General features: G+C 57.7%; 4 non-coding genes across 4 annotated transcripts; 3 read left to right on the plus strand and 1 right to left on the minus strand.

Annotated features, from left to right (window-relative positions):
- Nucleotides 1-1,751: 1,751 nt before the first annotated feature.
- Nucleotides 1,752-1,823, minus strand: TRNAM-CAU (transfer RNA methionine (anticodon CAU)). Its single transcript has one exon. It is a non-coding gene; the product is annotated as a tRNA-Met (tRNA).
- A 4,202-nt stretch (nucleotides 1,824-6,025) lies between these two features.
- TRNAL-CAG (transfer RNA leucine (anticodon CAG)) lies at nucleotides 6,026-6,108 on the plus strand. The gene has a single exon. It is a non-coding gene; the product is annotated as a tRNA-Leu (tRNA).
- A 12,398-nt stretch (nucleotides 6,109-18,506) lies between these two features.
- Nucleotides 18,507-18,578, plus strand: TRNAG-UCC (transfer RNA glycine (anticodon UCC)). The gene has a single exon. It is a non-coding gene; the product is annotated as a tRNA-Gly (tRNA).
- A 2,405-nt stretch (nucleotides 18,579-20,983) lies between these two features.
- Nucleotides 20,984-21,066, plus strand: TRNAL-CAG (transfer RNA leucine (anticodon CAG)). The gene has a single exon. It is a non-coding gene; the product is annotated as a tRNA-Leu (tRNA).
- The last annotated feature ends 6,744 nt before the right edge of the window (nucleotides 21,067-27,810 follow it).

The raw sequence follows: 27,810 nt of genomic DNA on the forward strand, positions 1-27,810 counted from the left end.
TACACACTGAAACAGAGGAAATTCCGTCTCAACAGAAGGGAAAGCTGTTTTATTGTGAGTGTGGTTGAATGCTGGAACAGGCTACCCAGAGAAGCTGTGCTCCCACCCTTGGAGATAGTCAAAACCTCCCAGGGCACAGTCCTGGGAAACCTGCCCTGTCTGGCTCTGCTTTGAGCGGGGTTTGGACTAGATGATCTCCAGAGGTCCCTTCCAACCTCAACGGTTCTGTGATACCGTGCTCCTGTGACTTGCCTTTGCCCTTGTTGAACTGCAGGTGGTTCCTGTTGGCCCCCTTCTCCCACCTGTCGAGGTTCTCCTATTACCAGCGCTGCCCTCCAGTTTCTCGGCTGCATTGCCCCCGCCCCAGACTCGTCTCTCCAACAAATGTGCTACAAGCACCCTCTGTCCCACTGTCCAGGTCACCCCTTAAGACGTTAAAGCCCGTTGGCACCCCGAGTGATCCCTCAGGGACGACACTGGGAAGCAGCCACCAGCTGGCCTTTGTACCACCCAGCACAAACCTTTGAGCCTGACAGCCCAGCCCATTTGCCACACAAGTCAGCATCCAGGTCTCCTCTCCGCAACTCACCAGACTAGCTCCAATGATACTGAGAGACCATGCCAAAGGCCTTGCTGCAGTCAGGGATAACAAGGGTAGCAACAGCGTTGCAGCAGTAAAAGCTCTCCTTCTTGCTCTCGATGTCCCTTGCCAGTCCCAACACAAGTCTAGCTTTGCCTTTCCTAAGACCATCGCAGCATGCCCAAGCACTGTGGCTTTATTCCTGCTGTTGGTCATTAAGTCTCCGGCCAAGTTTTCCCTGTTCATGAGGAGCAGGTCCAACCTTGGCCTCCTATGTCACATCTCAGGGATGTGCAAAGAAGTTTTCCTTGGCTCATTTGGCTGGTTGGAGCAGGAGGTGGATAAACAGGGTTCATGGCCCAGGCAGGGACTCTGGTCGGACCTATGGTCTGGGCTGGGGATTGAGGGACCTGCAGGTGTGCATGTACGTGTGAATCAGGAGAGGAGGGGGTGTCCACTGTGGCACTGCAGTCCTGACTAGCCCACGAGGAAGAAAGGATTGGGCCATTCGTGGTGGTGACGCCAGCGTGAGTGGGTGTTTCTGTGGGTGCTCATGAAGGCACTGCTCTTTGTCTGCATTCATACATGTGGCCAGGTCATGGGTGTGTATTCTGTGTGAGTGTGTGTGTGCGCGCGTGCACACGTGCCCATTGTGAAAGCTTGCTCAGTCTTGCCCCGGGCTGGACCTACGCATGGGAGCAGCAGCCAAGAGGCTAGGAAGGAGAAATCCCCCAGGTCTTCCAGACCGCTGGATTTGTCTTCGCTGAACAAGCACCAGCCTTCACCTCCTCTCCACCTGCACAGCGGTGAAGGTCCCCGCTTGCCACCAGGAAGCTGGGGGTTTAGCTCCCTGAAGGGAAGGAAGAACCAGCTTTGTCCCCAGGACACCCACACTCCTGTGGGGGGACCTCTCTGTGTTCCTGTCTGCCTGGTGATCCACAGCCTTCTCTGCTCCTCAGGCGCACTTTGTGAGGTCTGGATGCTAAGAAAGCAAAGGAGAAGGTGAGAGAAGATGCTAAGAAAGCAAAAGAGAGGGCAGGAGCAGCACAGGCAAGGGGCTGAGGAGCAGGACAACTGCCACCAGCCCTGGAGCACCGCACAGAGGGGAGTGTTGGTGGAAGTGTGCAAAGTGAGAGGCCTCAGCTGGGAGGGGACTGGGAAAAAAGGGCCTTAGCAGAGGATGGTTTCGATCCATCGACCTCTGGGTTATGGGCCCAGCACGCTTCCACTGCGCCACTCTGCTCCCCCCAGGATCTGGGTGGGGAGCTTGCAGAGCCCTCCCTGCCGCTCCCGCACACTGACAGCACCAGCGCTTGGGCTCAAGGGGGCTTCTGTTCCTCTTGCCTGGGCCTGAGCCTGGGCCTGGGCCCATGGAGGAAAAATGTCTCCCCAGGAAGCCCAAAGGCTGTGTGCCCGAGCTGAGGCCCCCTTGGTTTGCCCTTCTGACACTGTCTCCTGCGCATCACACATGGGAGGAGTCTGTGTTTGCCCCACTGAGCTGCCTCTGCAGGGGAGGACAGAAACTCCCTTGCAGTGCAGCCTTGCTTTTGCTGACCCTGACAGCCCAGCAGCTGCCCCTAACACTGCACCAGGGCCACGGAAATGACAGAAATGCCTCCTATGCATCCCTGGAGCCATACATTGGATTTCAAGCAAGATCAGCCTCTTGACTTGGGTTGTGGTCACCATCCAGACAAAACCGTGCACAAGCAGACCTCTACAGTGGTTCATTCTCGGACATCAAACTTTCTCTTTCCCCCCACTCGTCTACGTCCCTCCGGTTCCCTTCACCCCACCATTTGCCCTTCCACGTAGCTCACCCCTCCTAACGCCTCCCCTGAGTTCTTTCTCCAGCTCTCTAGAGCCGGAGGGCAGCCACGCCAGCAGACAGTGCCGTTTGTGTGTCTCCTGTTTCCACTGTCTCAAAACTTCAAGACCGGGGTCCTTGGATTCCTTGCAGCCTTTCCTCTTCAGCTCCTACTCTTGGGCTCTCTGCTTTCTCTTCCGTCTTAAGAGACCTGATACATGGAGCTCCCTTCCCTTCCTCCCCTCCAGCCACAGAGATGCCAGAGGGAGAGTCAAATGCTGCTCCGGCATCAGCATATCCCAGATGCCACCCTGACAACCAGGCGCTGGGAGCTGCAGCCGTAGCCCTGGGGTTACGCCTCTGAAACCCTGGATGCAGGCACTTCTCCTTCGCAGCGCAGGTCCCAACCCTAGTGCTTAGAGCCCCCAGGCCTCAGAGGCAGGCAGGGAGGAAAGACTCCTCACCCTGGGGAGGCAGCTGGAACTCCGGGACTTCCCCAGCAGTGCTTCCTCTGCGGGGCTGGGCATCTGGTGGCGCCTCTTGTCCAGTCCACCTCACTGCACAGCAGGGACTGGGAGGTAAATGAGACACCTCCCTCAGAGTCCCAGGTGTGGTGAATGCACTCTGAATGTGCTCATCTGTTTGTGGGTGCCCAGCTGTGGTGTGTCCCAAGGATGGAAAGGAAAACCCCAACACAGTCTGGCCCTGAAACTCGCAGCAAGCTGGATGACGTTGCACAGGGCACGTGATCACTGCTGCCAAGAGGTTTGGGGCGGGTAGCTGCGGCTGAGCGAGGAAGGCAATGGATGTGAAGTCCAGGGGAGTTTCCCCACACAGGTTGGAATCCTGCCAGCTACAGGGCACCGTCCTCTTCTGGGCTGCCTGGAGCGACGAAGCTCCAGCCCTGGACAAAGCCCCGCAGCCGCAGTCCCTCCAGCTGCACAGCATGCCCAGTGCACCCCCCATCCCTCTAGTCATCCTCAGCTTCCCCCAGCATCGCCAGGGTGTGTGGGAACCACCTTTCTCCTTTCCCAGCTGCACAGGCTCACAGCTTTCCTGACAGAGGACTGCTCACCTATGGGGAGGGGTGGATTTTCTTCAAAGGGGCATGTTTTCCCATGCGGCCCGAGCCGAGATGTGTGTGCTTCTGTGACGGGAAGGGAGGCCCCCCACGTGGAAACGTCTGCAAGTTTTTGCAGCAGCAGGAGAAGAGACGGGGGAAGGGAACGACCCTATCCAAATGCCGCTTCCTGTTCTTTTTCCTTCTGCTACATCTTCCTCACCTTTCGGACTCCTGGCATAGTCCTGAAAGCTCAGAGAGGGTCAGATGGTGCCTGGGAGGAGCAGGAGGAGGCAGGTGTAGGTCTGCATGCGTTGGTGGTATAGTGGTGAGCATAGCTGCCTTCCAAGCAGTTGACCCGGGTTCGATTCCCGGCCAACTCACGCACGCGCCCTTTTCTCCTTCCAGGTGCCTGCTGCAGAGGCACTTCCACCTCCTGCTAGAAAAGAGTCCAGCTTTCACCAACAAGTTCATGTTCCCTGGGGGAGCCACTCCCCTTAGTGCATGCACAGGCAGGATGGGGCACCCCCCAGAGCCCAGGAGAGACAGGCCTGGCTTCAGCAATGCCTGCCTTGGTGAAAGTGCATGCCAGGGACTGAAGCAGAAGAGCTGTTGAGGGTGGAGGTTACGCTGGCCAGGAGTCAAGCAGAGACGGGCCGCTTGGCAGGCGGCTGTGCTCATCACAGTGAAAGAAGTGCTTGCAGGCACATGCCTCTGCCCCACTTCTCCCAGCGCCCACATCAGTCCTGCCTCCCCCTCCCTGCACACAGCCTCTGGCCGCTCCTCCACGTTTCACACCCCAAGCATCTCTGCCTGCTCCCAGGCCTGTAAGAGCGGAAATACCCCAGCGCCGCTGCTGCTTCCCACATGAACGCACCCACCCAGGCACTTCTGTAGAGACATTCTCCCGGCTGCACTGGCTGTACCGGGATCCGTGCCTGTGCTGAGAGAGCCAAGAACACTGCAGCCCACCCATGGCTTCCATATCATGGACACACAGCCCTGTCAGAGATCACCCTCAGGGCTGGTGTGAGCAGAGCAGCACAGAGGGAAGGCACGGTCCCCACAGCCCTGGGCGGAGAGGCACCAGCCTCTGCTCTGCCCCTGTCCTCCCTCCCCAGACACCCGCCTTGGCTTCTCTTGGCAGAGTCAGAGGGATTTCCTGCCTGGCCCAGAGCTCAACCTGCTGCTGTTGGACGTTGTACCTGGCAAGCAGAAGATTAATGCCCTGGAAGGTTAAAGATGAAGATTGAAAATAACACCTCAGAAAGTTGCTGTGAGGAGTACAGTGTGTGTGTGTGTGTGTGTGTGCGTGCGTGTGTGTGTGTGTGCATGGGTGGGTGGGGGCGGGGGGGATGAGTGGGCTTGGCAGTGTTCCTTTAGAGTGCAAGAAGGGAGAGGTGCCCACAGGCTCAATTTGCACTCCAAGCTGTGCGGGGAGGGGATGTTCACATGGAAAAACCCCAGAGCCAGGCGTGGGGCTGCCCACGGTGCCTGATCTACACTCCCAGCCCTAACACACTGCCTCTGCCCACCCAGAGCATCCAGGGGGCTGGGCCATTTCTGAGGCAGGAAAAGGTGGCCCTGAGAGGCCCCACAGGGGCAGCGCTGTGGCGCCAGTGGGGAGGACATCTGGCTGCTCCCCAAAGGCTGGTGGCCTGAGCCCACCCCAGGACGCCGTGCCACGAGCAGCGGAGCTGGGGAAGTGGTGCTTCCCGACTCGCCAGGTTCTGCCCAGCTTGTGCTTCCCCAGCCACCAGCCAGGCCAGCTTTGGAGGTGGGCAGGAACAGGAGAGCAGGGGCAGAACTGGGGCCAGCAGGAAGGCCATGGGGCAGGAAACATCAGGAACCACCCCCTCCTGTCTGCTGGGGAGAGGCAGCCAGAGACAGGCTCCAGAGGGGACAGCCTTCAGAGCAGGAGCTGCCTTGCGGATGGCAAGGCCACCGCTGGAATGGAGCTGTCCCCTGGTCTTCTGGGGTTTGCATCTGCCCAAGGAGGGACTGGCAGCCTCCCTGCCCAAAGAAAGACTGTCTCCTATGCACAGAGCCAGGCTCACCAAATGGCACAAGGACCTGTACATGGGTGCCCAAGCAGGCACATGCATGGAGAGAGAAAGAGGCGGTGGCAGTGCCTGAAGCCATTGGGTGTAGCGGGGCTTGCAGGCAAGAAATCAAAGGTGCCAAAGCGTGCTGCTGGGACCTGCAGACCCACGAGTTTCTTCTGGCGTCCTCGTTGGTTTACGACAGTGTCAGAGCCCTGAGGAGCCAAGAGCAGGTGACTGTGGGCATCTTGAACCGCCTGCCCCGCGAGTTCCTTTGGTTCTGCCATTGAAGAATTCCCTTTTGCATTCTCACAGCCGGAAGAAGTTTCCTGACCATGTGCCTTGGGCCCCTCTGCTCCCTGCTCTGAAATGCCTCCAGCTCCTGCTGTTGCCTCCAAAGAGCCCAGCGCCACAAGGGGAGAGGTCCTGCCAGCAGCCAGCTCTCTGTGCCCCACGCACAGGAGGAGCCTGAATCCATCCCCCCCCCTCCCCGGCTCAGGCAGGCTCTAGGGAGAAGAGTGGAGGCTGGCCAAGAGGTCAGGATGGCCGAGCGGTCTAAGGCGCTGCGTTCAGGTCGCAGTCTCCGTGGGAGGCGTGGGTTCAAGTCCCACTCCTGACAGACTTCTGCCTGCCAGTCTTTTCCTTCCCCAGACTGGGAAGTGTGGAGACTTTCCTCCCAGAAATCCTTCTCCGCGCATGCTGTGCTCTCCAGTCTGCGCCGCTCAGAGAAGCCCATGGCTTGTGGTGAAGGAGCGAGGGGAGTCCCTCGGGTCGGATCAGCTCCCTGAACGGGCTCTGGGGTTGATAGGATTTGCACCTCTGCTGTCCCCAAAGAGGTCAGGGCCTCGGGGCTGGCACCCATTTCAACTCCTGCCTAGCTACTGGCTCTCATCCTCCCACCTTCTCGTAGGTACTCAACGGCTGCAATTAGATCCCCCCAAAACCTTCCCATCTGGGTCCCACCTAAACAAGGGCAGTTCCCTCAGCTTCCGCTCACAGGGCCAGTGCCTCCCGCGCCGGTGCCAGGCCCCACCCTGGCAGGCTGCACTGCCAGCTGCTCACAAGGACCCCCAAGGGCCTGTCCAGCAGAGCAGCTCCCCACCCAGTCAGTCCCCAGTGCAGGGCAATTGGTCCATGCAGGCGCTGGACTTTGCGTTCCTCCTTCTGGAGGTCCACCCCCCTCAGACCATGACGTCCCAACTTGGATGCAAAGATGCTGTGGCCGACCATGTCCAAAACCTTGCTAAAGACAAGGGAGACAACATCGCCTGTTGTCCCTCCATCCATGGATGGATATAGTGAAGAGGACTTGCTCCACGGCCTTCCAAGGGACTGACGTGAGGCTGAGTGGCCTGGGGTTCCCCAGATAGTCTTTCTTCCCCTGTTTGGAGACTGGTGCAGCACTTGTCTTTCTCCAGGCATCAGGGACTTCCCCTGCTCTCTGCTCCCCAATCTGCAGAGCCCCCAAGATGTCTCTTTCTGTCTTGAAGGTACAAGCCAGCTTTAGGGTCTCAGCTCAAATGTTGTCTTTGTGTGTGTGTGTGTGTGTGTGTGTGTGGACTTATTCACAGGAGAAAGAGCTGTGGTGGGAAAGTTTCCTGCTCATGTGACAATCCCACCTCACTGCCTGCCCTGGGGGAAAAGAGCTTTCCTGTTAAACGGTTGCAGAGTGGAAGGGAAGTGTCCAGATGGTGCGTATGGTGACAGCCCAAGAAGGATGACTTCTCTTTCTCATTCTAGCTGGGTTGTTTCAGAAGTGTGTTAACACCCCGCTCTTCTAGTTTGATCTGTCATTAGAGGAGAGACTAACAGGGCGGGGATTCATTAGCCAGGAGAAGACCATGCTGAGGAGGAACTTATCAATGTGTATAAAAGCTAGGCAACAGTGATGAATTCAGAAGCCTGCGGCGGCAGCCTTCACAGGGCTACTGGGAAGCTCTCAGGGCAGAGATGGAGAAATTTCAGGAGTCTGGTGGCAGGAGAGAGTGAAACTCTGGGAAAGGAAAAAGAGAAGGGAGCGAGGAGAGGGGGAAGCCTTATCTTGGAGCTCAGCAGTGAAGGATTTTCTTTGGAAAGCTGCCTACTTTCCTGCGGAGTCATTGTGGGACACGCCACGTAATGTGGAGAGTCTGATCTCACACAAGATCATTTCCCCCATAGCAGGCATGAGGCTGGCACTGTGAGGGTCAGCTGAGAAATGGAGGTAGCAAGCACTAGAGAGCAGTGTGATGGCATTCAGTATTTGCTTCCTGGAAGTACCTCTACATTGGAAAAAGAGAAGGGAGCGAGGAGAGGGGGAATGAAGGGCTGAAGAGCTGCATGAGCGAGGGCACGTGATGCACAGTCCAGCTTGTGTGCTAAACGGGACAGTGTTACTAGCGAACTTAGCCTGAAAAGAGGATTTGTACCACACAGATTGCCTTCAGCTCATGCCCCTCCTCATGGTGAGCATGGCTATCAGCCATAGTGGAATTTAGCCATGACGGACACCTGAAGCTCAACAGCAAGGAAGGACCCTTTCACCGTGACTGATCCCACGAACCCATCCTGCCCCTGGGACTGACAGCAGTGCCCCTTCTCCTGCCCTTTCCCCATCCCCGCCTCTGAAGCCGTTTTGGGCGCTGGCTCCCCGCATCGTCTCTCCTCCCTTGTCCCTGACGGCCGGTTCTGCCTGAGGGATCCAGCGCTGGGTCGCAGAAGAGCTGAGGTGGGAAGGAACCTCTGGAGGCTGTCTAGTGCACTCCCATGCTCAAAGCAGGGTCCAGCAGAGGGGGCTGCTCAGGGCCTTGTGCAGTCAGGTTGAGAATGGCTGCGAGGATGGAGCCTCCAGAAGCTCTCTGGGGAACCCATTCCCATGTTTGACCACCCTCACAGGAGAAGAGTTGTCTTCTGTGCGCTTAAGTGGGATTTGCTGTATTGCAGCTTGTGCCTGCTACTGCTTGCCCTGTTGTGGGGCCCCAGTGAGAAGCAGCTGACTCTTTCTTCTTCACTCCCCTGCCCCTGCCCCCTCCACCGCCTCAGGTACTGATGCATATCAATAAGGTCCCCCTGAGCCCTCTCTTCTCTTCTCTTCTCTTCTCTTTCTCTTCTCTTCTCTTCTCTTCTCTTCTCTTCTCTTCTCTTCTCTTCTCTTCTCTTCTCTTCTCTTCTCTTCTCTTCTCTCTTCTCTTCTCTTCTCTTCTCTTCTCTTCTCTTCTCTTCTCTTCTCTTCTCTTCTCTTCTCTTCTCTCTTCTCTTCTCTTCTCTTCTCTTCTCTTCTCTTCTCTTCTCTTCTCTTCTCTTCTCTTCTCTTCTCTTCTCTTCTCTTCTCCAAGCTGAACCGTCCCAGCTCCTGCCCAGCCTCTCCTGCTTTGACAGATGATCCAAGGCCTCAACCATTTTCGTAGCCCTTTGCTGGCCTCACGCCAATAGGTCCATCTTCCTCGTACCGGGAAGCCCAGAATGGGACACAGCACTCCAGCACTCCAGGTGGTGTCAGCAGTGCTGAGGAGAGGCAAAGGGAAGGATCTGCTCTCTTGAGCGGCAGGCAATTCTCTTTTCCCTTTCTTGCTGCCAGGCCTTTCATCCTCGCCACTCATCACACCCTTAGGTCTGCCTTGCCTTCCTGACACAAGCGTCACTCTCAGGAGATGCAACATCCGATGGGATGCTGAAGTTCAAAGAGGACGCAAGGAGTCACCAAATCTGCCTGGTTTTGAGGGTCCGCATTCCCTTGTGCAAGGGCACATTTGCTGACTGCTGAAAATACCTATTGCCACCCTTCCCGGCACGCTCCCTTACGGCCTCTGCCCTCCACCTCTCTGCATCCTGCCCCTGCACAGCAGCACAGCAAGCAGCTGAAGGCAGGTTCACCTGCAAGCAGCAGAAGGGCTCCAACTCCACGTCCTTCTCGAGGGCAGTGGGCTGCCTGGCGGGCTTCCAATGTATGGAAAGAGGGAGGCAGCTCAGCACAATTCCTAAGACACGTTCAAGGCCCACCGGGTACGTTGGCAGAGGAAAATGAAGACCCCTGAAGGGAGATTGTGAGTGCTTTTGGTGGAGGGCCTCACAGCTGACCCTGAGAGCCATCGGGGGGCCGGGATGACCAGGCAGCAGAGTCATGCTCTGTTCCTCTGAGGCTCACAGAGACTGAAAAGTCGCCTTTGCCTGTGGCCTTGATAGTGCCGGTCTTCCATCCTTCTGAGCCCATTTGCTTAGTTTTGGTGCTCTGGGATCCATTGAGGGAGCTCCACCCAAATCTGGCAGTGCCCCATGCTTGCAGGTACCTGATTACACGTGTCCCATGTGCTGGGAGAGGGGAGGTAGTCCCTCCCCAGCTGCCGGCAGAGAGAAGTAAGCTCAGGACAGAGGGCAATGCTTTTGCAGGCAGAGCGGGTGGCTAACGGAGGCTGGAGGAGAAAGAAACAGCACCACAAGTCTCCAGCTATGCTGCACAACGTCTTTAATGAGAAGGGAGGCAAAAGGGCAGTGAAGCAGTACAGAGAGCAAGACACACGTTCCCAGGGTTCAGTGAAGCACAGAGAATTGCTTGTTTCCCCAGCACAAGCACCAGGCAAAGTGCTTGCCTCTTCCCATTCCCCCTCTACCTTGTGGCAATCACGTCCCCACAACAGCAATTCCTAACCCTGGTACCCTGTGCCCATCAAGCGGAGATGCAGCCAAGTGGAAGAGCAGGAGCTCTTTCCCGAGGAGTCTGAAGAAAAGCAGAGCCAGAGGCAGCGTGGCAAGACCTGCCATGCAGCGAGGCGCAGCGGGCACCGTTGGCTCGCCCCAGGTGGGATGGGGGTACCCAGCTCGTCTGCAAGCCATGGCCGTGCTTGCAGTCTCGGGTGCCCATTTCCTTCCAGGTTCCTGGGTGGTGGCGCCGAAGGGGATGATCGTCTGGCTTCAGCAGTTTAGACTGCAGCGGGGGGGAGGCAGACACAGTCCGACCGCGCCCAGATCAAGGGAGCCGCCAGATGTGATGGGCACCCCCGCAGCACTGAGGGAGCTGCCAACAGCAGCTGACAGAGAGGATCCCACGGCTGTGCTCTGAGGGAAGGAGGTGAGAATGGGGCCAGGCAGGGTCACCACGACCGGGGAGGCCTGGATGGCAACCGTCGAGTCAGCGCAGCGGGCGATGCACGGCTCATTGCAGCTGCTTGCAAGTGGGGTTGGGCCAGAGGTGCCGCAGGGGCGTGGCAGGCAGGGTCTGAAGCAAGACATCTCTCTGTGAGGGAGGCAAAGCTGAAACACAGAGCAGGGGAGGGAAAAGAGGGCAGAAGTTGGAGGACCCCGGATAATGCCGAGTGCGTGGCAACTGCCCCGCGCCTGGGTTTGGAGCAGAACTGATTTAGCAAGGCCAGCCCCATGCTTAGACGAGATCCCGCAAGGAGCTGCAGGCATGGTTTGGGCAAGCCCGCAATGCCTTCCCCTAGCTCTTCATCTGCCATGCCACACAGGCCTTCCCCTGTGGCTGCCCTATTGGAAACCACCAAGCTGGAAGAGCTCTGCTCCCTCTTCTCACTCAAGAGGCTGCCCTCGTCCCTGAGAGCAGGGGGAGGCTGCTGAGGCCTCCCTTCACTCCTGCTTCCAGAGCGACCTCAGGACGCACGGTCACATGCCCTCCGAGTCACACAGCACGGGAATGCTGACCAGCTTTTCACGTGAAATGCATCAGAGTGGGCTTAAAGCAGCTCTGCAAAGACCGCTCATACCACATCTCCAAAAGAAATGTTTCTGCCTTCAAGATGGCAGGGGATGCGCTGGGCTATTTGGTTAGGGACGACCTGCTGCAGGTGGAAATTCTGGGGCACTCGCATGCCCGCAGCTGAACCCAGAGATCCCCCGCAGCTGAACCCAGAGATCCCCCTTCTGCTTGAATGCACCCTCCTCTTCCCAGCTCTCCATCACCACCCCGCTGGAAAGGAGAAAGAGGTAAAGGACCTTAAACATTTCTTTTCAAGTGCCAAGCTTGCCAGCCACCTATCAAGGTTGAGTAGCCAGCATGAGAGCCGTTCAGCCCGTAGGAAGAGAGGGAGCGGAGCCAGGCTTACCTAGTTCCCCAAGGAAAGTGAGGCAAAGAGAGGAGGATGGCAGAGCCTGGCGCAGCACAGGCTTTTACGCTGTGTCCCAGAGCCCCAGGGGGCCCAAAACATTCCTTGCTCATGAAGCACCCAAACACTCGTGGCTGCTGCTGCTTGCAGAGCTCTCGCTGGTGATTAAGCCCTTGCCTCTCTCAGCTGAAATGTTTTGCTCCCACTTCATAGGAGTTGATGGTGGAACGACTCATCTGTGTCGCAGCCACCCCTGCGGACTCCTAGGGCCCGTGAAGTTGGAGGTGTCAGGCTCGCTGTCCAGAGAGGTTTTTAAGCGGATTTGCGTCATGCGGATTGCCTTTGGCTCATCCGCCTCTGCCCGTGGTGAGCATGGCCATGAGCCGTGGTGAGGTTTGGCCATGAAGGACACCTCAAGCCAGCGCTCGAGTGCTTTCCGTGGAGGGACTCAGGCTGACCCTGAGAGACATCTCTCCCTGCAGGTTATGGCAGACGCTCCGGAGGTGGTGGGCTAAGTTCAGGGAGAACGTGAAGGCTGCGCAGTCCCGTAAGGGAGACGAGAGTCAGGTCTGCAGGGCCGTGGCAAAGCTCCACAGCAAGGAAGGATGCTAGTGAGCTGGAGGCAAGCGCCTTGGGGGCAGGAGTGAGGGCTGTGACAATGTTGCTAGTTCTGATGCTGGTCAGGCTGCACCACAGCCTCCGTCAGCTGCCTTGGAGCCTGGGAACGACGGCAGGTTCATGGTGAGCAGGACGAAGCCAGAGAGCGGGTTGGTCCCCTCCAGTGTGGAAAGGGCAAGCGGTCACTCTCTGGGATCTCCATAGCCATGTGCGTAGGGGACTTGAGTGGGCCTTCACGCTTCTTGCAGGCGGGGGTCTGGGCTCTGCTTGGGCAGTGGAGAATCTCCTGCCAACAAGCAGATCAAGGTGTAGGAGGGAGATCAAAGAGGTTCCTGCGTCCTTCCCTGAAAGTGACCCACACCCAAATGGACCTGTTTTGCGCAGCAGCTTCATTGCGGAGGCCAAAAGCCTGCGTGGGCTGCTTTCTAGGAGTGGCTCGGGGCAGCGAGCTGCAAGCGTGCGGCTGTTTCTCCTGGGTGAGGGATGGCGTGGCGCATTCAAGGCATTTTCATTCCAGAGCAACGTTGGATCGGTCTCCCGGAGCAGCTGGGAGCCATCGTACTGTGGAAGAGCTGGGAAAATCCCTGAACTCCAGGGAAACGTGAGTCGCCCTGCTGTTGACTTTGGTGGAGATGGTGTCCTGGCCTCAGGCGTGCCAGGAATACCGAGCTTGTGTCCTCATTCTTCCTGAAGTGCCACTTTCCTGAAGGGCATTTCCAAATGGTTTGCGTTATTGCTGAAGCCCCTGGTGCCTCTAGGCAATCGCATGCTCCTGCCTTCCAGCCCTTTTGTGGCTGGTCAAGGGCCCTTGTGACTCAGCACATCCCCAAAGAGGTGAGGGAGGAAGGACCGCCCTAAAGGTCCTCAGGGCCAACGTCCTGCTCCAAACAGGCCAAACTTCCCAGCTCCACCCGGCGGCTCATGGTCTGAGCACCGACACGCACGGAGATGCCAGTGTCCCTCGCGCAGCCTGTGTCAGGGCTGCACCGTACTCGCTGAGGCTTGTTTTCCCATTGCCAGAGCTGGGTTTTCCCTTCCCCGCCTCCCCTCCGGGCCTTCTCTCCTCCAGGCTGCACAAAGCCAATGCCGTCGACCTCTGCTCCTACGGCATGGGCTTCAGCCCCGCCTGACTGAGTCTGGCCCTGGGCCTGTTGCTCTCTCCAGGTTTCTGATGCGTCTCTGGTCCTGGGGGACTCAGACAGGGCACTGCAATGCAGGTGTTGCCCCAGCAGCAGTGAGAAGCGCAGAGCATCGATCGCTTTGCTCAGCTTGCATTGAACTGTTTGAGTTGGAAGGGACCTCTGTGAGTGGGCTAGTCCAATGCCCTGCTCGAAGCAGTGACGACTACGTCGGGTTGCTCAGGGATGTGTGTAGGCAACCTTTTCCTTGTCAAGACCCTCCAGAAACCTCCTGGGTGATCCGTCTTGGACAGGGAGCTTTCTGTGATAAAAGCTCACAGCACAGGCATTTCCACAAGGTGAACGCAGGATCTCCTCTTGACAGGGAAGGGAGTTAAACCAGAGCATGGGTGGCCCCTCCTTGCTTGGCCAGCCTCTGAGAGGAGCAGCAGAGCAGCCTGATGCTCCCCGGGGGATGCATCAGAAGCAGGTCTGACCCCCAGCACAGCACTTCTCCCAGCAGCAGAGCTGCAGTCTGCTTCCCTTGGCCCCGCTGCCCTCCTGAGCCAGAGCTCTCCAGAAGGGACCCCCCAGGAATGACGGTGCTACCCCGCTCTGCGCTCTGGAACTGGAGCTGTGAGTTCACATCTCAGTGGGGCCTCAAGCTGCTGCTTCTCTGGTGGCTTTCCTCAGCGTGTTTGCATTTTTATACCCGTGCATGGCTGTTGGGTAGATTGCTTTATGCACTCTGGTCCTCCTTGCTTCCCTGCCCTCCGGCTCTGTTCTTTCAGCGTGACTGAACCCATCCTGCGCCTGGGGCTGACAGCGGTGTCCTTTGTCCTGCCCTTTCCCCATGCCCGCCTCTGTAGTCGTTCTGGGCCCTGGCTCCCCGCATCTTGGTGCTGCCACCAAGAGGGAACTTGGCAGGCTGGAGAAATGAGCAGAAAGGAACCTCATGAAGCTTGACAAAGGGAAGTGCAATGTGCCGCACCTGGGGAAGAATAACCCCATGTACCAGTAAAGGCTTGGCTCTGAGCAGCAAGGAGGAGCTTTGTAGGGGAAGACGCAGGTGTCCGAGCAGGCAGCAGGTTGAACATGAGACAGCAATGCGCCCTCATGGCAGAGAAGGCCAACAGCATCCTGGGCTGCAACAGGAAAAGCGTAGCCACCAGGCAGAGGAGGTGATCCTTCCCCTCCACTCAACACAGGTCAGGCCACATCTGGAGTGCTGTGTCTGGCTCTGGGCTCCCCAGCATAAGAAAGACATAGACGTACAGGAGCAAGCCCAGCAAACAGCCACAAAGATGAAGAAGGGACTGCAGCATCTGTCATAGGGGGAGAGGCTGGGACCCGTGGGATTGTTTAGCCTGGAGAAGACAAGGCTCAGGGGCGATCTTATCAACATACACAAGTATCTGATGGGAAGGTGTAAAGAAGTCAGAGTGCGCCTCTTCTCGGTGATGCCCAGCGACAAGACAAGAGGCAACAGGTACACACTGAAACAGAGGAAATTCCGTCTCAACAGAAGGGAAAGCTGTTTTATTGTGAGTGTGGTTGAATGCTGGAACAGGCTACCCAGAGAAGCTGTGCTCCCACCCTTGGAGATAGTCAAAACCTCCCAGGGCACAGTCCTGGGAAACCTGCCCTGTCTGGCTCTGCTTTGAGCGGGGTTTGGACTAGATGATCTCCAGAGGTCCCTTCCAACCTCAACGGTTCTGTGATACCGTGCTCCTGTGACTTGCCTTTGCCCTTGTTGAACTGCAGGCGGTTCCTGTTGGCCCCCTTCTCCCACCAGTCGAGGTTCTCCTATTACCAGCGCTGCCCTCCAGTTTCTCGGCTGCATTGCCCCAGACTCGTCTCTCCAACAAATGTGCTACAAGCACCCTCTGTCCCACTGTCCAGGTCACCCCTTAAGACGTTAAAGCCCGTTGGCACCCCGAGTGATCCCTCAGGGACGACACTGGGAAGCAGCCACCAGCTGGCCTTTGTACCACCGAGCACAAACCTTTGAGCCTGACAGCCCAGCCCATTTGCCACACAAGTCAGCATCCAGGTCTCCTCTCCGCAACTCAGCAGACTAGCTCCAATGATACTGAGAGACCATGCCAAAGGCCTTGCTGCAGTCAGGGATAACAAGGGTAGCAACAGCGTTGCAGCAGTAAAAGCTCTCCTTCTTGCTCTCGATGTCCCTTGCCAGTCCCAACACAAGTCTAGCTTTGCCTTTCCTAAGACCATTGCAGCATGCCCAAGCACTGTGGCTTTATTCCTGCTGTTGGTCATTAAGTCTCCGGCCAAGTTTTCCCTGTTCATGAGGAGCAGGTCCAACCTTGGCCTCCTATGTCACATCTCAGGGATGTGCAAAGAAGTTTTCCTTGGCTCATTTGGCTGGTTGGAGCAGGAGGTGGATAAACAGGGTTCATGGCCCAGGCAGGGACTCTGGTCGGACCTATGGTCTGGGCTGGGGATTGAGGGACCTGCAGGTGTGCATGTACGTGTGAATCAGGAGAGGAGGGGGTGTCCACTGTGGCACTGCAGTCCTGACTAGCCCACGAGGAAGAAAGGATTGGGCCATTCGTGGTGGTGACGCCAGCGTGAGTGGGTGTTTCTGTGGGTGCTCATGAAGGCACTGCTCTCTGTCTGCATTCATACATGTGGCCAGGTCATGGGTGTGTATTCTCTGTGTGTGTGTGTGTGTGTGCGCACGTGCACACGTGCCCATTGTGAAAGCTTGCTCAGCCTTGCCCCTGGCTGGACCTACGAATGGGAGTGGCAGCCAAGAGGCTAGGAAGGAGAAATCCCCCAGGTCTTCCAGACCGCTGGATTTGTCTTCCCTGAACAAGCACCAGCCTTCACCTCCTCTCCACCTGCACAGCGGTGAAGGTCCCCGCTTGCCACCAGGAAGCTGGGGGTTTAGCTCCCTGAAGGGAAGGAAGAATCAGCTTTGTCCCCAGGACACCCACACTCCTGTGGGGGGACCTCTCTGTGGTCCTGTCTGCCTGGTGATCCACAGCCTTCTCTGCTCCTCAGGCGCACTTTGTGAGGTCTGGATGCTAAGAAAGCAAAGGAGAAGGTGAGAGAAGATGCTAAGAAAGCAAAAGAGAGGGCAGGAGCAGCACAGGCAAGGGGCTGAGGAGCAGGACAACTGCCACCAGCCCTGGAGCACCGCACAGAGGGGAGTGCTGGTGGAAGTGTGCAAAGTGAGAGGCCTCAGCCGGGAGGGGACTGGGAAAAAAGGGCCTTAGCAGAGGATGGTTTTGATCCATCGACCTCTGGGTTATGGGCCCAGCACGCTTCCGCTGCGCCACTCTGCTCCCCCCAGGATCTGGGTGGGGAGCTTGCAGAGCCCTCCCTGCCGCTCCTGCACACTGACAGCACCAGCGCTTGGGCTCAAGGGGGCTTCTGTTCCTCTTGCCTGGGCCTGAGCCTGGGCCTGGGCCCATGGAGGAAAAATGTCTCCCCAGGAAGCCCAAAGGCTGTGTGCCCGAGCTGAGGCCCCCTTGGTTTGCCCTTCTGACACTGTCTCCTGCGCATCACACATGGGAGGAGTCTGTGTTTGCCCCACTGAGCTGCCTCTGCAGGGGAGGACAGAAACTCCCTTGCAGTGCAGCCTTGCTTTTGCTGACCCTGACAGCCCAGCAGCTGCCCCTAACACTGCACCAGGGCCACGGAAATGACAGAAATGCCTCCTATGCATCCCTGGAGCCATACATTGGATTTCAAGCAAGATCAGCCTCTTGACTTGGGTTGTGGTCACCATCCAGACAAAACCGTGCACAAGCAGACCTCTACAGTGGTTCATTCTCGGACATCAAACTTTCTCTTTCCCCCCACTCGTCTACGTCCCTCCGGTTCCCTTCACCCCACCATTTGCCCTTCCACGTAGCTCACCCCTCCTAACGCCTCCCCTGAGTTCTTTCTCCAGCTCTCTAGAGCCGGAGGGCAGCCACGCCAGCAGACAGTGCCGTTTGTGTGTCTCCTGTTTCCACTGTCTCAAAACTTCAAGATCGGGGTCCTTGGATTCCTTGCAGCCTTTCCTCTTCAGCTCCTACTCTTGGGCTCTCTGCTTTCTCTTCCATCTTAAGAGACCTGATACATGGAGCTCCCTTCCCTTCCTCCCCTCCAGCCACAGAGATGCCAGAGGGAGAGTCAAATGCTGCTCCGGCATCAGCATATCCCAGATGCCACCCTGACAACCAGGCGCTGGGAGCTGCAGCCGTAGCCCTGGGGTTACGCCTCTGAAACCCTGGATGCAGGCACTTCTCCTTCGCAGCGCAGGTCCCAACCCTAGTGCTTAGAGCCCCCAGGCCTCAGAGGCAGGCAGGGAGGAAAGACTCCTCACCCTGGGGAGGCAGCTGGAACTCCGGGACTTCCCCAGCAGTGCTTCCTCTGCGGGGCTGGGCATCTGGTGGCGCCTCTTGTCCAGTCCACCTCACTGCACAGCAGGGACTGGGAGGTAAATGAGACACCTCCCTCAGAGTCCCAGGTGTGGTGAATGCACTCTGAATGTGCTCATCTGTTTGTGGGTGCCCAGCTGTGGTGTGTCCCAAGGATGGAAAGGAAAACCCCAACACAGTCTGGCCCTGAAACTCGCAGCAAGCTGGATGACGTTGCACAGGGCACGTGATCACTGCTGCCAAGAGGTTTGGGGTGGGTGGCTGCGGCTGAGCGAGGAAGGCAATGGATGTGAAGTCCAGGGGAGTTTCCCCACACAGGTTGGAATCCTGCCAGCTACAGGGCACTGTCCTCTTCTGGGCTGCCTGGAGCGACGAAGCTCCAGCCCTGGACAAAGCCCCGCAGCCGCAGTCCCTCCAGCTGCACAGCATGCCCAGTGCACCCCCCATCCCTCTAGTCATCCTCAGCTTCCCCCAGCATCGCCAGGGTGTGTGGGAACCACCTTTCTCCTTTCCCAGCTGCACAGGCTCACAGCTTTCCTGACAGAGGACTGCTCACCTATGGGGAGGGGTGGATTTTCTTCAAAGGGGCATGTTTTCCCACGCGGCCCGAGCCGAGATGTGTGTGCTTCTGTGACGGGAAGGGAGGCCCCCCACGTGGAAACATCTGCAAGTTTTTGCAGCAGCAGGAGAAGAGATGGGGGAAGGGAAAGACCCTATCCAAATGCCGCTTCCTGTTCTTTTTCCTTCTGCTACATCTTCCTCACCTTTCGGACTCCTGGGATAGTCCTGAAAGCTCAGAGAGGGTCAGATGGTGCCTGGGAGGAGCAGGAGGAGGCAGGCGTAGGTCTGCATGCGTTGGTGGTATAGTGGTGAGCATAGCTGCCTTCCAAGCAGTTGACCCGGGTTCGATTCCCGGCCAACGCACGCACGCGCCCTTTTCTTCTTCCAGGCGCCTGCTGCAGAGGCACTTCCACCTCCTGCTAGAAAAGAGTCCAGCTTTCACCAACAAGTTCATGTTCCCTGGGGGAGCCACTCCCCTTAGTGCATGCACAGGCAGGATGGGGCACCCCCCCAGAGCCCAGGAGAGACAGGCCTGGCTTCAGCAATGCCTGCCTTGGTGAAAGTGCATGCCAGGGACTGGAGTCAAGCAGAGATGGGCTGCTTGGCAGGCGGCTGTGCTCATCACAGTGAAAGAAGTGCTTGCAGGCACATGCCTCTGCCCCACTTCTCCCAGCGCCCACGTCAGTCCTGCCTCCCCCTCCCTGCACACAGCCTCTGGCCGCTCCTCCACGTTTCACACCCCAAGCATCTCTGCCTGCTCCCAGGCCTGTAAGAGCGGAAATACCCCAGCGCCGCTGCTGCTTCCCACATGAACGCACCCACCCAGGCACTTCTGTAGAGACATTCTCCCGGCTGCACTGGCTGTACCGGGATCCGTGCCTGTGCTGAGAGAGCCAAGAACACTGCAGCCCACCCATGGCTTCCATATCATGGACACACAGCCCTGTCAGAGATCACCCTCAGGGCTGGTGTGAGCAGAGCAGCACAGAGGGAAGGCACGGTCCCCACAGCCCTGGGCGGAGAGGCACCAGCCTCTGCTCTGCCCCTGTCCTCCCTCCCCAGACACCCAAGGCCTTGGCTTCTCTTGGCAGAGTCTCTCCATGGGCCGTCTCCTCACCCGTGGATGGGTCTCGCCCGTCTCTTTGTCTGTGGGGCTCCACACTTTCTCTCCCAGGGCCCCCAGGTGAGGGTGCTGAAGAGAACTGCTGATATGGCACCAGGACTGCTTGGGGCAGCTACGGGCTCCCAGCTGAGACCAGTGCTGACTGCCTGCTGAGGAGGGACTCCACGCTGACGGCCTCTCTGCACTGCTGACACGTGGGCCAGAGGAGAGGGATTTCCTGCCTGGCCCAGAGCTCAACCTGCTGCTGTTGGACGTTGTACCTGGCAAGCAGAAGATTAATGCCCTGGAAGGTTAAAGATGAAGATTGAAAATAACACCTCAGAAAATTGCTGTGAGGAGTACAGTGTGTGTGTGTGTGTGTGTGCGCATGTGTGTGTGCGTGCGTGTGTGTGTGTGTGCATGGGTGGGTGGGGGCGGGGGGGATGAGTGGGCTTGGCAGTGTTCCTTTACAGTGCAAGAAGGGAGAGGTGCCCACAGGCTCAATTTGCACTCCAAGCTGTGCGGGGAGGGGATGTTCACATGGAAAAACCCCAGAGCCAGGCGTGGGGCTGCCCACGGTGCCTGATCTACACTCCCAGCCCTAACACACTGCCTCTGCCCACCCAGAGCATCCAGGGGGCTGGGCCATTTCTGAGGCAGGAAAAGGTGGCCCTGAGAGGCCCCACAGGGGCAGCGCTGTGGCGCCAGTGGGGAGGACATCTGGCTGCTCCCCAAAGGCTGGTGGCCTGAGCCCACCCCAGGACGCCGTGCCACGAGCAGCGGAGCTGGGGAAGTGGTGCTTCCCGACTCGCCAGGTTCTGCCCAGCTTGTGCTTCCCCAGCCACCAGCCAGGCCAGCTTTGGAGGTGGGCAGGAACAGGAGAGCAGGGGCAGAACTGGGGCCAGCAGGAAGGCTATGGGGCAGGAAACATCAGGAACCACCCCCTCCTGTCTGCTGGGGAGAGGCAGCCAGAGACAGGCTCCAGAGGGGACAGCCTTCAGAGCAGGAGCTGCCTTGCGGATGGCAAGGCCACCGCTGGAACGGAGCTGTCCCCTGGTCTTCTGGGGTTTGCATCTGCCCAAGGAGGGACTGGCAGCCTCCCTGCCCAAAGAAAGACTGTCTCCTATGCACAGAGCCAGGCTCACCAAATGGCACAAGGACCTGTACATGGGTGCCCAAGCAGGCACATGCATGGAGAGAGAAAGAGGCGGTGGCAGTGCCTGAAGCCATTGGGTGTAGCGGGGCTTGCAGGCAAGAAATCAAAGGCGCCAAAGCGTGCTGCTGGGACCTGCAGACCCACGAGTTTCTTCTGGCGTCCTCGTTGGTTTACGACAGTGTCAGAGCCCTGAGGAGCCAAGAGCAGGTGACTGTGGGCATCTTGAACCGCCTGCCCCGCGAGTTCCTTTGGTTCTGCCATTGAAGAATTCCCTTTTGCATTCTCACAGCCGGAAGAAGTTTCCTGACCATGTGCCTTGGGCCCCTCTGCTCCCTGCTCTGAAATGCCTCCAGCTCCTGCTGTTGCCTCCAAAGAGCCCAGCGCCACAAGGGGAGAGGTCCTGCCAGCAGCCAGCTCTCTGTGCCCCACGCACAGGAGGAGCCTGAATCCATCCCCTCCCCTCCCCGGCTCAGGCAGGCTCTAGGGAGAAGAGCGGAAGCTGGCCAAGAGGTCAGGATGGCCGAGCGGTCTAAGGCGCTGCGTTCAGGTCGCAGTCTCCGTGGGAGGCGTGGGTTCAAGTCCCACTCCTGACAGACTTCTGCCTGCCAGTCTTTTCCTTCCCCAGACTGGGAAGTGTGGAGACTTTCCTCCCAGAAATCCTTCTCCGCGCATGCTGTGCTCTCCAGTCTGCGCCGCTCAGAGAAGCCCATGGCTTGTGGTGAAGGAGCGAGGGGAGTCCCTCGGGTCGGATCAGCTCCCTGAACGGGCTCTGGGGTTGATAGGATTTGCACCTCTGCTGTCCCCAAAGAGGTCAGGGCCTCGGGGCTGGCACCCATTTCAACTCCTGCCTAGCTACTGGCTCTCATCCTCCCACCTTCTCGTAGGTACTCAACGGCTGCAATTAGATCCCCCCAAAACCTTCCCATCTGGGTCCCACCTAAACAAGGGCAGTTCCCTCAGCTTCCGCTCACAGGGCCAGTGCCTCCCGCGCCGGTGCCAGGCCCCACCCTGGCAGGCTGCACTGCCAGCTGCTCACAAGGACCCCCAAGGGCCTGTCCAGCAGAGCAGCTCCCCACCCAGTCAGTCCCCAGTGCAGGGCAATTGGTCCATGCAGGCGCTGGACTTTGTGTTCCTCCTTCTGGAGGTCCACCCCCCTCAGACCATGACGTCCCAACTTGGATGCAAAGATGCTGTGGCCGACCATGTCCAAAACCTTGCTAAAGACAAGGGAGACAACATCGCCTGTTGTCCCTCCATCCATGGATGGATATAGTGAAGAGGACTTGCTCCACGGCCTTCCAAGGGACTGACGTGAGGCTGAGTGGCCTGGGGTTCCCCAGATAGTCTTTCTTCCCCTGTTTGGAGACTGGTGCAGCACTTGTCTTTCTCCAGGCATCAGGGACTTCCCCTGCTCTCTGCTCCCCAATCTGCAGAGCCCCCAAGATGTCTCTTTCTGTCTTGAAGGTACAAGCCAGCTTTAGGGTCTCAGCTCAAATGTTGTCTTTGTGTGTGTGTGTGTGTGTGTGTGTGTGTGTGTGTGGACTTATTCACAGGAGAAAGAGCTGTGGTGGGAAAGTTTCCTGCTCATGTGACAATCCCACCTCACTGCCTGCCCTGGGGGAAAAGAGCTTTCCTGTTAAACGGTTGCAGAGTGGAAGGGAAGTGTCCAGATGGTGCGTATGGTGACAGCCCAAGAAGGATGACTTCTCTTTCTCATTCTAGCTGGGTTGTTTCAGAAGTGTGTTAACACCCCGCTCTTCCAGTTTGATCTGTCATTAGAGGAGAGACTAACAGGGCGGGGATTCATTAGCCAGGAGAAGACCATGCTGAGGAGGAACTTATCAATGTGTATAAAAGCTAGGCAACAGTGATGAATTCAGAAGCCTGCAGCGGGAGCCTTCACAGGGCTACTGGGAAGCTCTCAGGGCAGAGATGGAGAAATTTCAGGAGTCTGGTGGCAGGAGAGAGTGAAACTCTGGGAAAGGAAAAAGAGAAGGGAGCGAGAAGAGGGGGAATCCTTATCTTGGAGCTCAGCAGTGAAGGATTTTCTTTGGAAAGCTGCCTATTTTCCTGCGGAGACATTGTGGGACACGCCACGTAATGTGGAGAGTCTGATCTCACACAAGATCATTTCCCCCATAGCAGGCATGAGGCTGGCACTGTGAGGGTCAGCTGAGAAATGGAGGTAGCAAGCACTAGAGAGCAGTGTGATGGCATTCAGTATTTGCTTCCTGGAAGGACCCCTACATTGGAAAAAGAGAAGGGAGCGAGGAGAGGGGGAATGAAGGGCTGAAGAGCTGCATGAGCGAGGGCACGTGATGCACAGTCCAGCTTGTGTGCTAAACGGGACAGTGTTACTAGCGAACTTAGCCTGAAAAGAGGATTTGTACCACACAGATTGCCTTCAGCTCATGCCCCTCCTCATGGTGAGCATGGCTATCAGCCATAGTGGAATTTAGCCATGACGGACACCTGAAGCTCAACAGCAAGGAAGGACCCTTTCACCGTGACTGATCCCACGAACCCATCCTGCCCCTGGGACTGACAGCAGTGCCCCTTCTCCTGCCCTTTCCCCATGCCCGCCTCTGCAGCCGTTCTGGGCCCTGGCTTCCCGCATCGTCTCTCCTCCCTTGTCCCTGACAGCCGGTTCTGCCTGAGGGATCCAGCGCTGGGTCGCAGAAGAGCTGAGGTGGGAAGGAACCTCTGGAGGCTGTCTAGTGCACTCCCATGCTCAAAGCAGGGTCCAGCAGAGGGGGCTGCTCAGGGCCTTGTGCAGTCAGGTTGAGAATGGCTGCGAGGATGGAGCCTCCAGAAGCTCTCTGGGGAACCCATTCCCATGTTTGACCACCCTCACAGGAGAAGAGTCGTCTTCTGTGCGCTTAAGTGGGATTTGCTGTATTGCAGCTTGTGCCTGCTACTGCTTGCCCTGTTGTGGGGCCCCAGTGAGAAGCAGCTGACTCTTTCTTCTTCACTCCCCTGCCCCTGCCCTCTCCACCGCCTCAGGTACTGATGCATATCAATAAGGTCCCCCTGAGCCCTCTCTTCTCTTCTCTTCTCTTCTCTTTCTCTTCTCTTCTCTTCTCTTCTCTTCTCTTCTCTTCTCTTCTCTTCTCTTCTCTTCTCTTCTCTTCTCTTCTCTTCTCTTCTCTTCTCTTCTCTCTTCTCTTCTCTTCTCTTCTCTTCTCTTCTCTTCTCTTCTCTTCTCTTCTCTTCTCTTCTCTTCTCTTCTCTTCTCTTCTCTTCTCTTCTCTTCTCTTCTCTTCTCCAAGCTGAACCGTCCCAGCTCCTGCCCAGCCTCTCCTGCTTTGACAGATGATCCAAGGCCTCAACCATTTTCGTAGCCCTTTGCTGGCCTCACGCCAATAGGTCCATCTTCCTCGTACCGGGAAGCCCAGAATGGGACACAGCACTCCAGCACTCCAGGTGGTGTCAGCAGTGCTGAGGAGAGGCAAAGGGAAGGATCTGCTCTCTTGAGCGGCAGGCAATTCTCTTTTCCCTTTCTTGCTGCCAGGCCTTTCATCCTCGCCACTCATCACACCCTTAGGTCTGCCTTGCCTTCCTGACACAAGCGTCACTCTCAGGAGATGCAACATCCGATGGGATGCTGAAGTTCAAAGAGGACGCAAGGAGTCACCAAATCTGCCTGGTTTTGAGGGTCCGCATTCCCTTGTGCAAGGGCACATTTGCTGACTGCTGAAAATACCTATTGCCACCCTTCCCGGCACGCTCCCTTACGGCCTCTGCCCTCCACCTCTCTGCATCCTGCCCCTGCACAGCAGCACAGCAAGCAGCTGAAGGCAGGTTCACCTGCAAGCAGCAGAAGGGCTCCAACTCCACGTCCTTCTCGAGGGCAGTGGGCTGCCTGGCGGGCTTCCAATGTATGGAAAGAGGGAGGCAGCTCAGCACAATTCCTAAGACACGTTCAAGGCCCACCGGGTACGTTGGCAGAGGAAAATGAAGACCCCTGAAGGGAGATTGTGAGTGCTTTTGGTGGAGGGCCTCACAGCTGACCCTGAGAGCCATCGGGGGGCCGGGATGACCAGGCAGCAGAGTCATGCTCTGTTCCTCTGAGGCTCACAGAGACTGAAAAGTTGCCTTTGCCTGTGGCCTTGATAGTGCCGGTCTTCCATCCTTCTGAGCCCATTTGCTTAGTTTGGGTGCTCTGGGATCCATTGAGGGAGCTCCACCCAAATCTGGCAGTGCCCCATGCTTGCAGGTACCTGATTACACGTGTCCCATGTGCTGGGAGAGGGGAGGTAGTCCCTCCCCAGCTGCCGGCAGAGAGAAGTAAGCTCAGGACAGAGGGCAATGCTTTTGCAGGCAGAGCGGGTGGCTAACGGAGGCTGGAGGAGAAAGAAACAGCACCACAAGTCTCCAGCTATGCTGCACAACGTCTTTAATGAGAAGGGAGGCAAAAGGGCAGTGAAGCAGTACAGAGAGCAAGACACACGTTCCCAGGGTTCAGTGAAGCACAGAGAATTGCTCGTTTCCCCAGCACAAGCACCAGGCAAAGTGCTTGCCTCTTCCCATTCCCCCTCTATCTTGTGGCAATCACGTCCCCACAACAGCAATTCCTAACCCTGGTACCCTGTGCCCATCAAGCGGAGATGCAGCCAAGTGGAAGAGCAGGAGCTCTTTCCCGAGGAGTCTGGAGAAAAGCAGAGCCAGAGGCAGCGTGGCAAGACCTGCCATGCAGCGAGGCGCAGCAGGCACCGTTGGCTCGCCCCAGGTGGTATGGGGGTACCCAGCTCGTCTGCAAGCCATGGCCGTGCTTGCAGTCTCGGGTGCCCATTTCCTTCCAGGTTCCTGGGTGGTGGCGCCGAAGGGGATGATCGTCTGGCTTCAGCAGTTTAGACTGCAGCGGGGGGGAGGCAGACACAGTCCGACCGCGCCCAGATCAAGGGAGCCGCCAGATGTGATGGGCACCCCCGCAGCACTGAGGGAGCTGCCAACAGCAGCTGACAGAGAGGATCCCACGGCTGTGCTCTGAGGGAAGGAGGTGAGAATGGGGCCAGGCAGGGTCACCATGACCGGGGAGGCCTGGATGGCAACCGTCGAGTCAGCGCAGCGGGCGATGCACGGCTCATTGCAGCTGCTTGCAAGTGGGGATGGGCCAGAGGTGCCGCAGGGGCGTGGCAGGCAGGGTCTGAAGCAAGACATCTCTCTGTGAGGGAGGCAAAGCTGAAACACAGAGCAGGGGAGGGAAAAGAGGGCAGAAGTTGGAGGACCCCGGATAATGCCGAGTGCGTGGCAACTGCCCCGCGCCTGGGTTTGGAGCAGAACTGATTTAGCAAGGCCAGCCCCATGCTTGGACGAGATCCCGCAAGGAGCTGCAGGCATGGTTTGGGCAAGCCCGCAATGCCTTCCCCTAGCTCTTCGTCTGCCATGCCACACAGGCCTTCCCCTGTGGCTGCCCTATTGGAAACTACCAAGCTGGAAGAGCTCTGCTCCCTCTTCTCACTCAAGAGGCTGCCCTCGTCCCTGAGAGCAGGGGGAGGCTGCTGAGGCCTCCCTTCACTCCTGCTTCCAGAGCGACCTCAGGACGCACGGTCACATGCCCTCCGAGTCACACAGCACGGGAATGCTGACCAGCTTTTCACGTGAAATGCATCAGAGTGGGCTTACAGCAGCTCTGCAAAGACCGCTCATACCACATCTCCAAAAGAAATGTTTCTGCCTTCAAGATGGCAGGGGATGTGCTGGGCTATTTGGTTAGGGACGACCTGCTGCAGGTGGAAATTCTGGGGCACTCGCATGCCTGCAGCTGAACCCAGAGATCCCCTGCAGCTGAACCCAGAGATCCCCCTTCTGCTTGAATGCACCCTCCTCTTCCCAGCTCTCCATCACCACCCCGCTGGAAAGGAGAAAGAGGTAAAGGACCTTAAACATTTCTTTTCAAGTGCCAAGCTTGCCAGCCACCTATCAAGGTTGAGTAGCCAGCATGAGAGCCGTTCAGCCCGTAGGAAGAGAGGGAGCGGAGCCAGGCTTACCTAGTTCCCCAAGGAAAGTGAGGCAAAGAGAGGAGGATGGCAGAGCCTGGCGCAGCACAGGCTTTTACGCTGTGTCCCAGAGCCCCAGGGGGCCCAAAACATTCCTTGCTCATGAAGCACCCAAACACTCGTGGCTGCTGCTGCTTGCAGAGCTCTCGCTGGTGATTAAGCCCTTGCCTCTCTCAGCTGAAATGTTTTGCTCCCACTTCATAGGAGTTGATGGTGGAACGACTCATCTGTGTCGCAGCCACCCCTGCGGACTCCTAGGGCCCGTGAAGTTGGAGGTGTCAGGCTCGCTGTCCAGAGAGGTTTTTAAGCGGATTTGCGTCATGCGGATTGCCTTTGGCTCATCCGCCTCTGCCCGTGGTGAGCATGGCCATGAGCCGTGGTGAGGTTTGGCCATGAAGGACACCTCAAGCCAGCGCTCGAGTGCTTTCCGTGGAGGGACTCAGGCTGACCCTGAGAGACATCTCTCCCTGCAGGTTATGGCAGACGCTCCGGAGGTGGTGGGCTAAGTTCAGGGAGAACGTGAAGGCTGCGCAGTCCCATAAGGGAGACGAGAGTCAGGTCTGCAGGGCCGTGGCAAAGCTCCACAGCAAGGAAGGATGCTAGTGAGCTGGAGGCAAGCGCCTTGGGGGCAGGAGTGAGGGCTGTGACAATGTTGCTAGTTCTGATGCTGGTCAGGCTGCACCACAGCCTCCGTCAGCTGCCTTGGAGCCTGGGAACGACGGCAGGTTCATGGTGAGCAGGACGAAGCCAGAGAGCGGGTTGGTCCCCTCCAGTGTGGAAAGGGCAAGCGGTCACTCTCTGGGATCTCCATAGCCATGTGCGTAGGGGACTTGAGTGGGCCTTCACGCTTCTTGCAGGCGGGGGTCTGGGCTCTGCTTGGGCAGTGGAGAATCTCCTGCCAACAAGCAGATCAAGGTGTAGGAGGGAGATCAAAGAGGTTCCTGCGTCCTTCCCTGAAAGTGACCCACACCCAAATGGACCTGTTTTGCGCAGCAGCTTCATTGCGGAGGCCAAAAGCCTGCGTGGGCTGCTTTCTAGGAGTGGCTCGGGGCAGCGAGCTGCAAGCGTGCGGCTGTTTCTCCTGGGTGAGGGATGGCGTGGCGCATTCAAGGCATTTTCATTCCAGAGCAACGTTGGATCGGTCTCCCGGAGCAGCTGGGAGCCATCGTACTGTGGAAGAGCTGGGAAAATCCCTGAACTCCAGGGAAACATGAGTCGCCCTGCTGTCCTGGGTGATCCGTCTTGGACAGGGAGCTCTCTGTGATAAAAGCTCACAGCACAGGCATTTCCACAAGGTGAACGCAGGATCTCCTCTTGACAGGGAAGGGAGTTAAACCA

This window comes from Dromaius novaehollandiae, chromosome 10, assembly GCF_036370855.1.
Source record: "Dromaius novaehollandiae isolate bDroNov1 chromosome 10, bDroNov1.hap1, whole genome shotgun sequence".
Lineage (NCBI taxonomy): Eukaryota > Metazoa > Chordata > Aves > Casuariiformes > Dromaiidae > Dromaius > Dromaius novaehollandiae.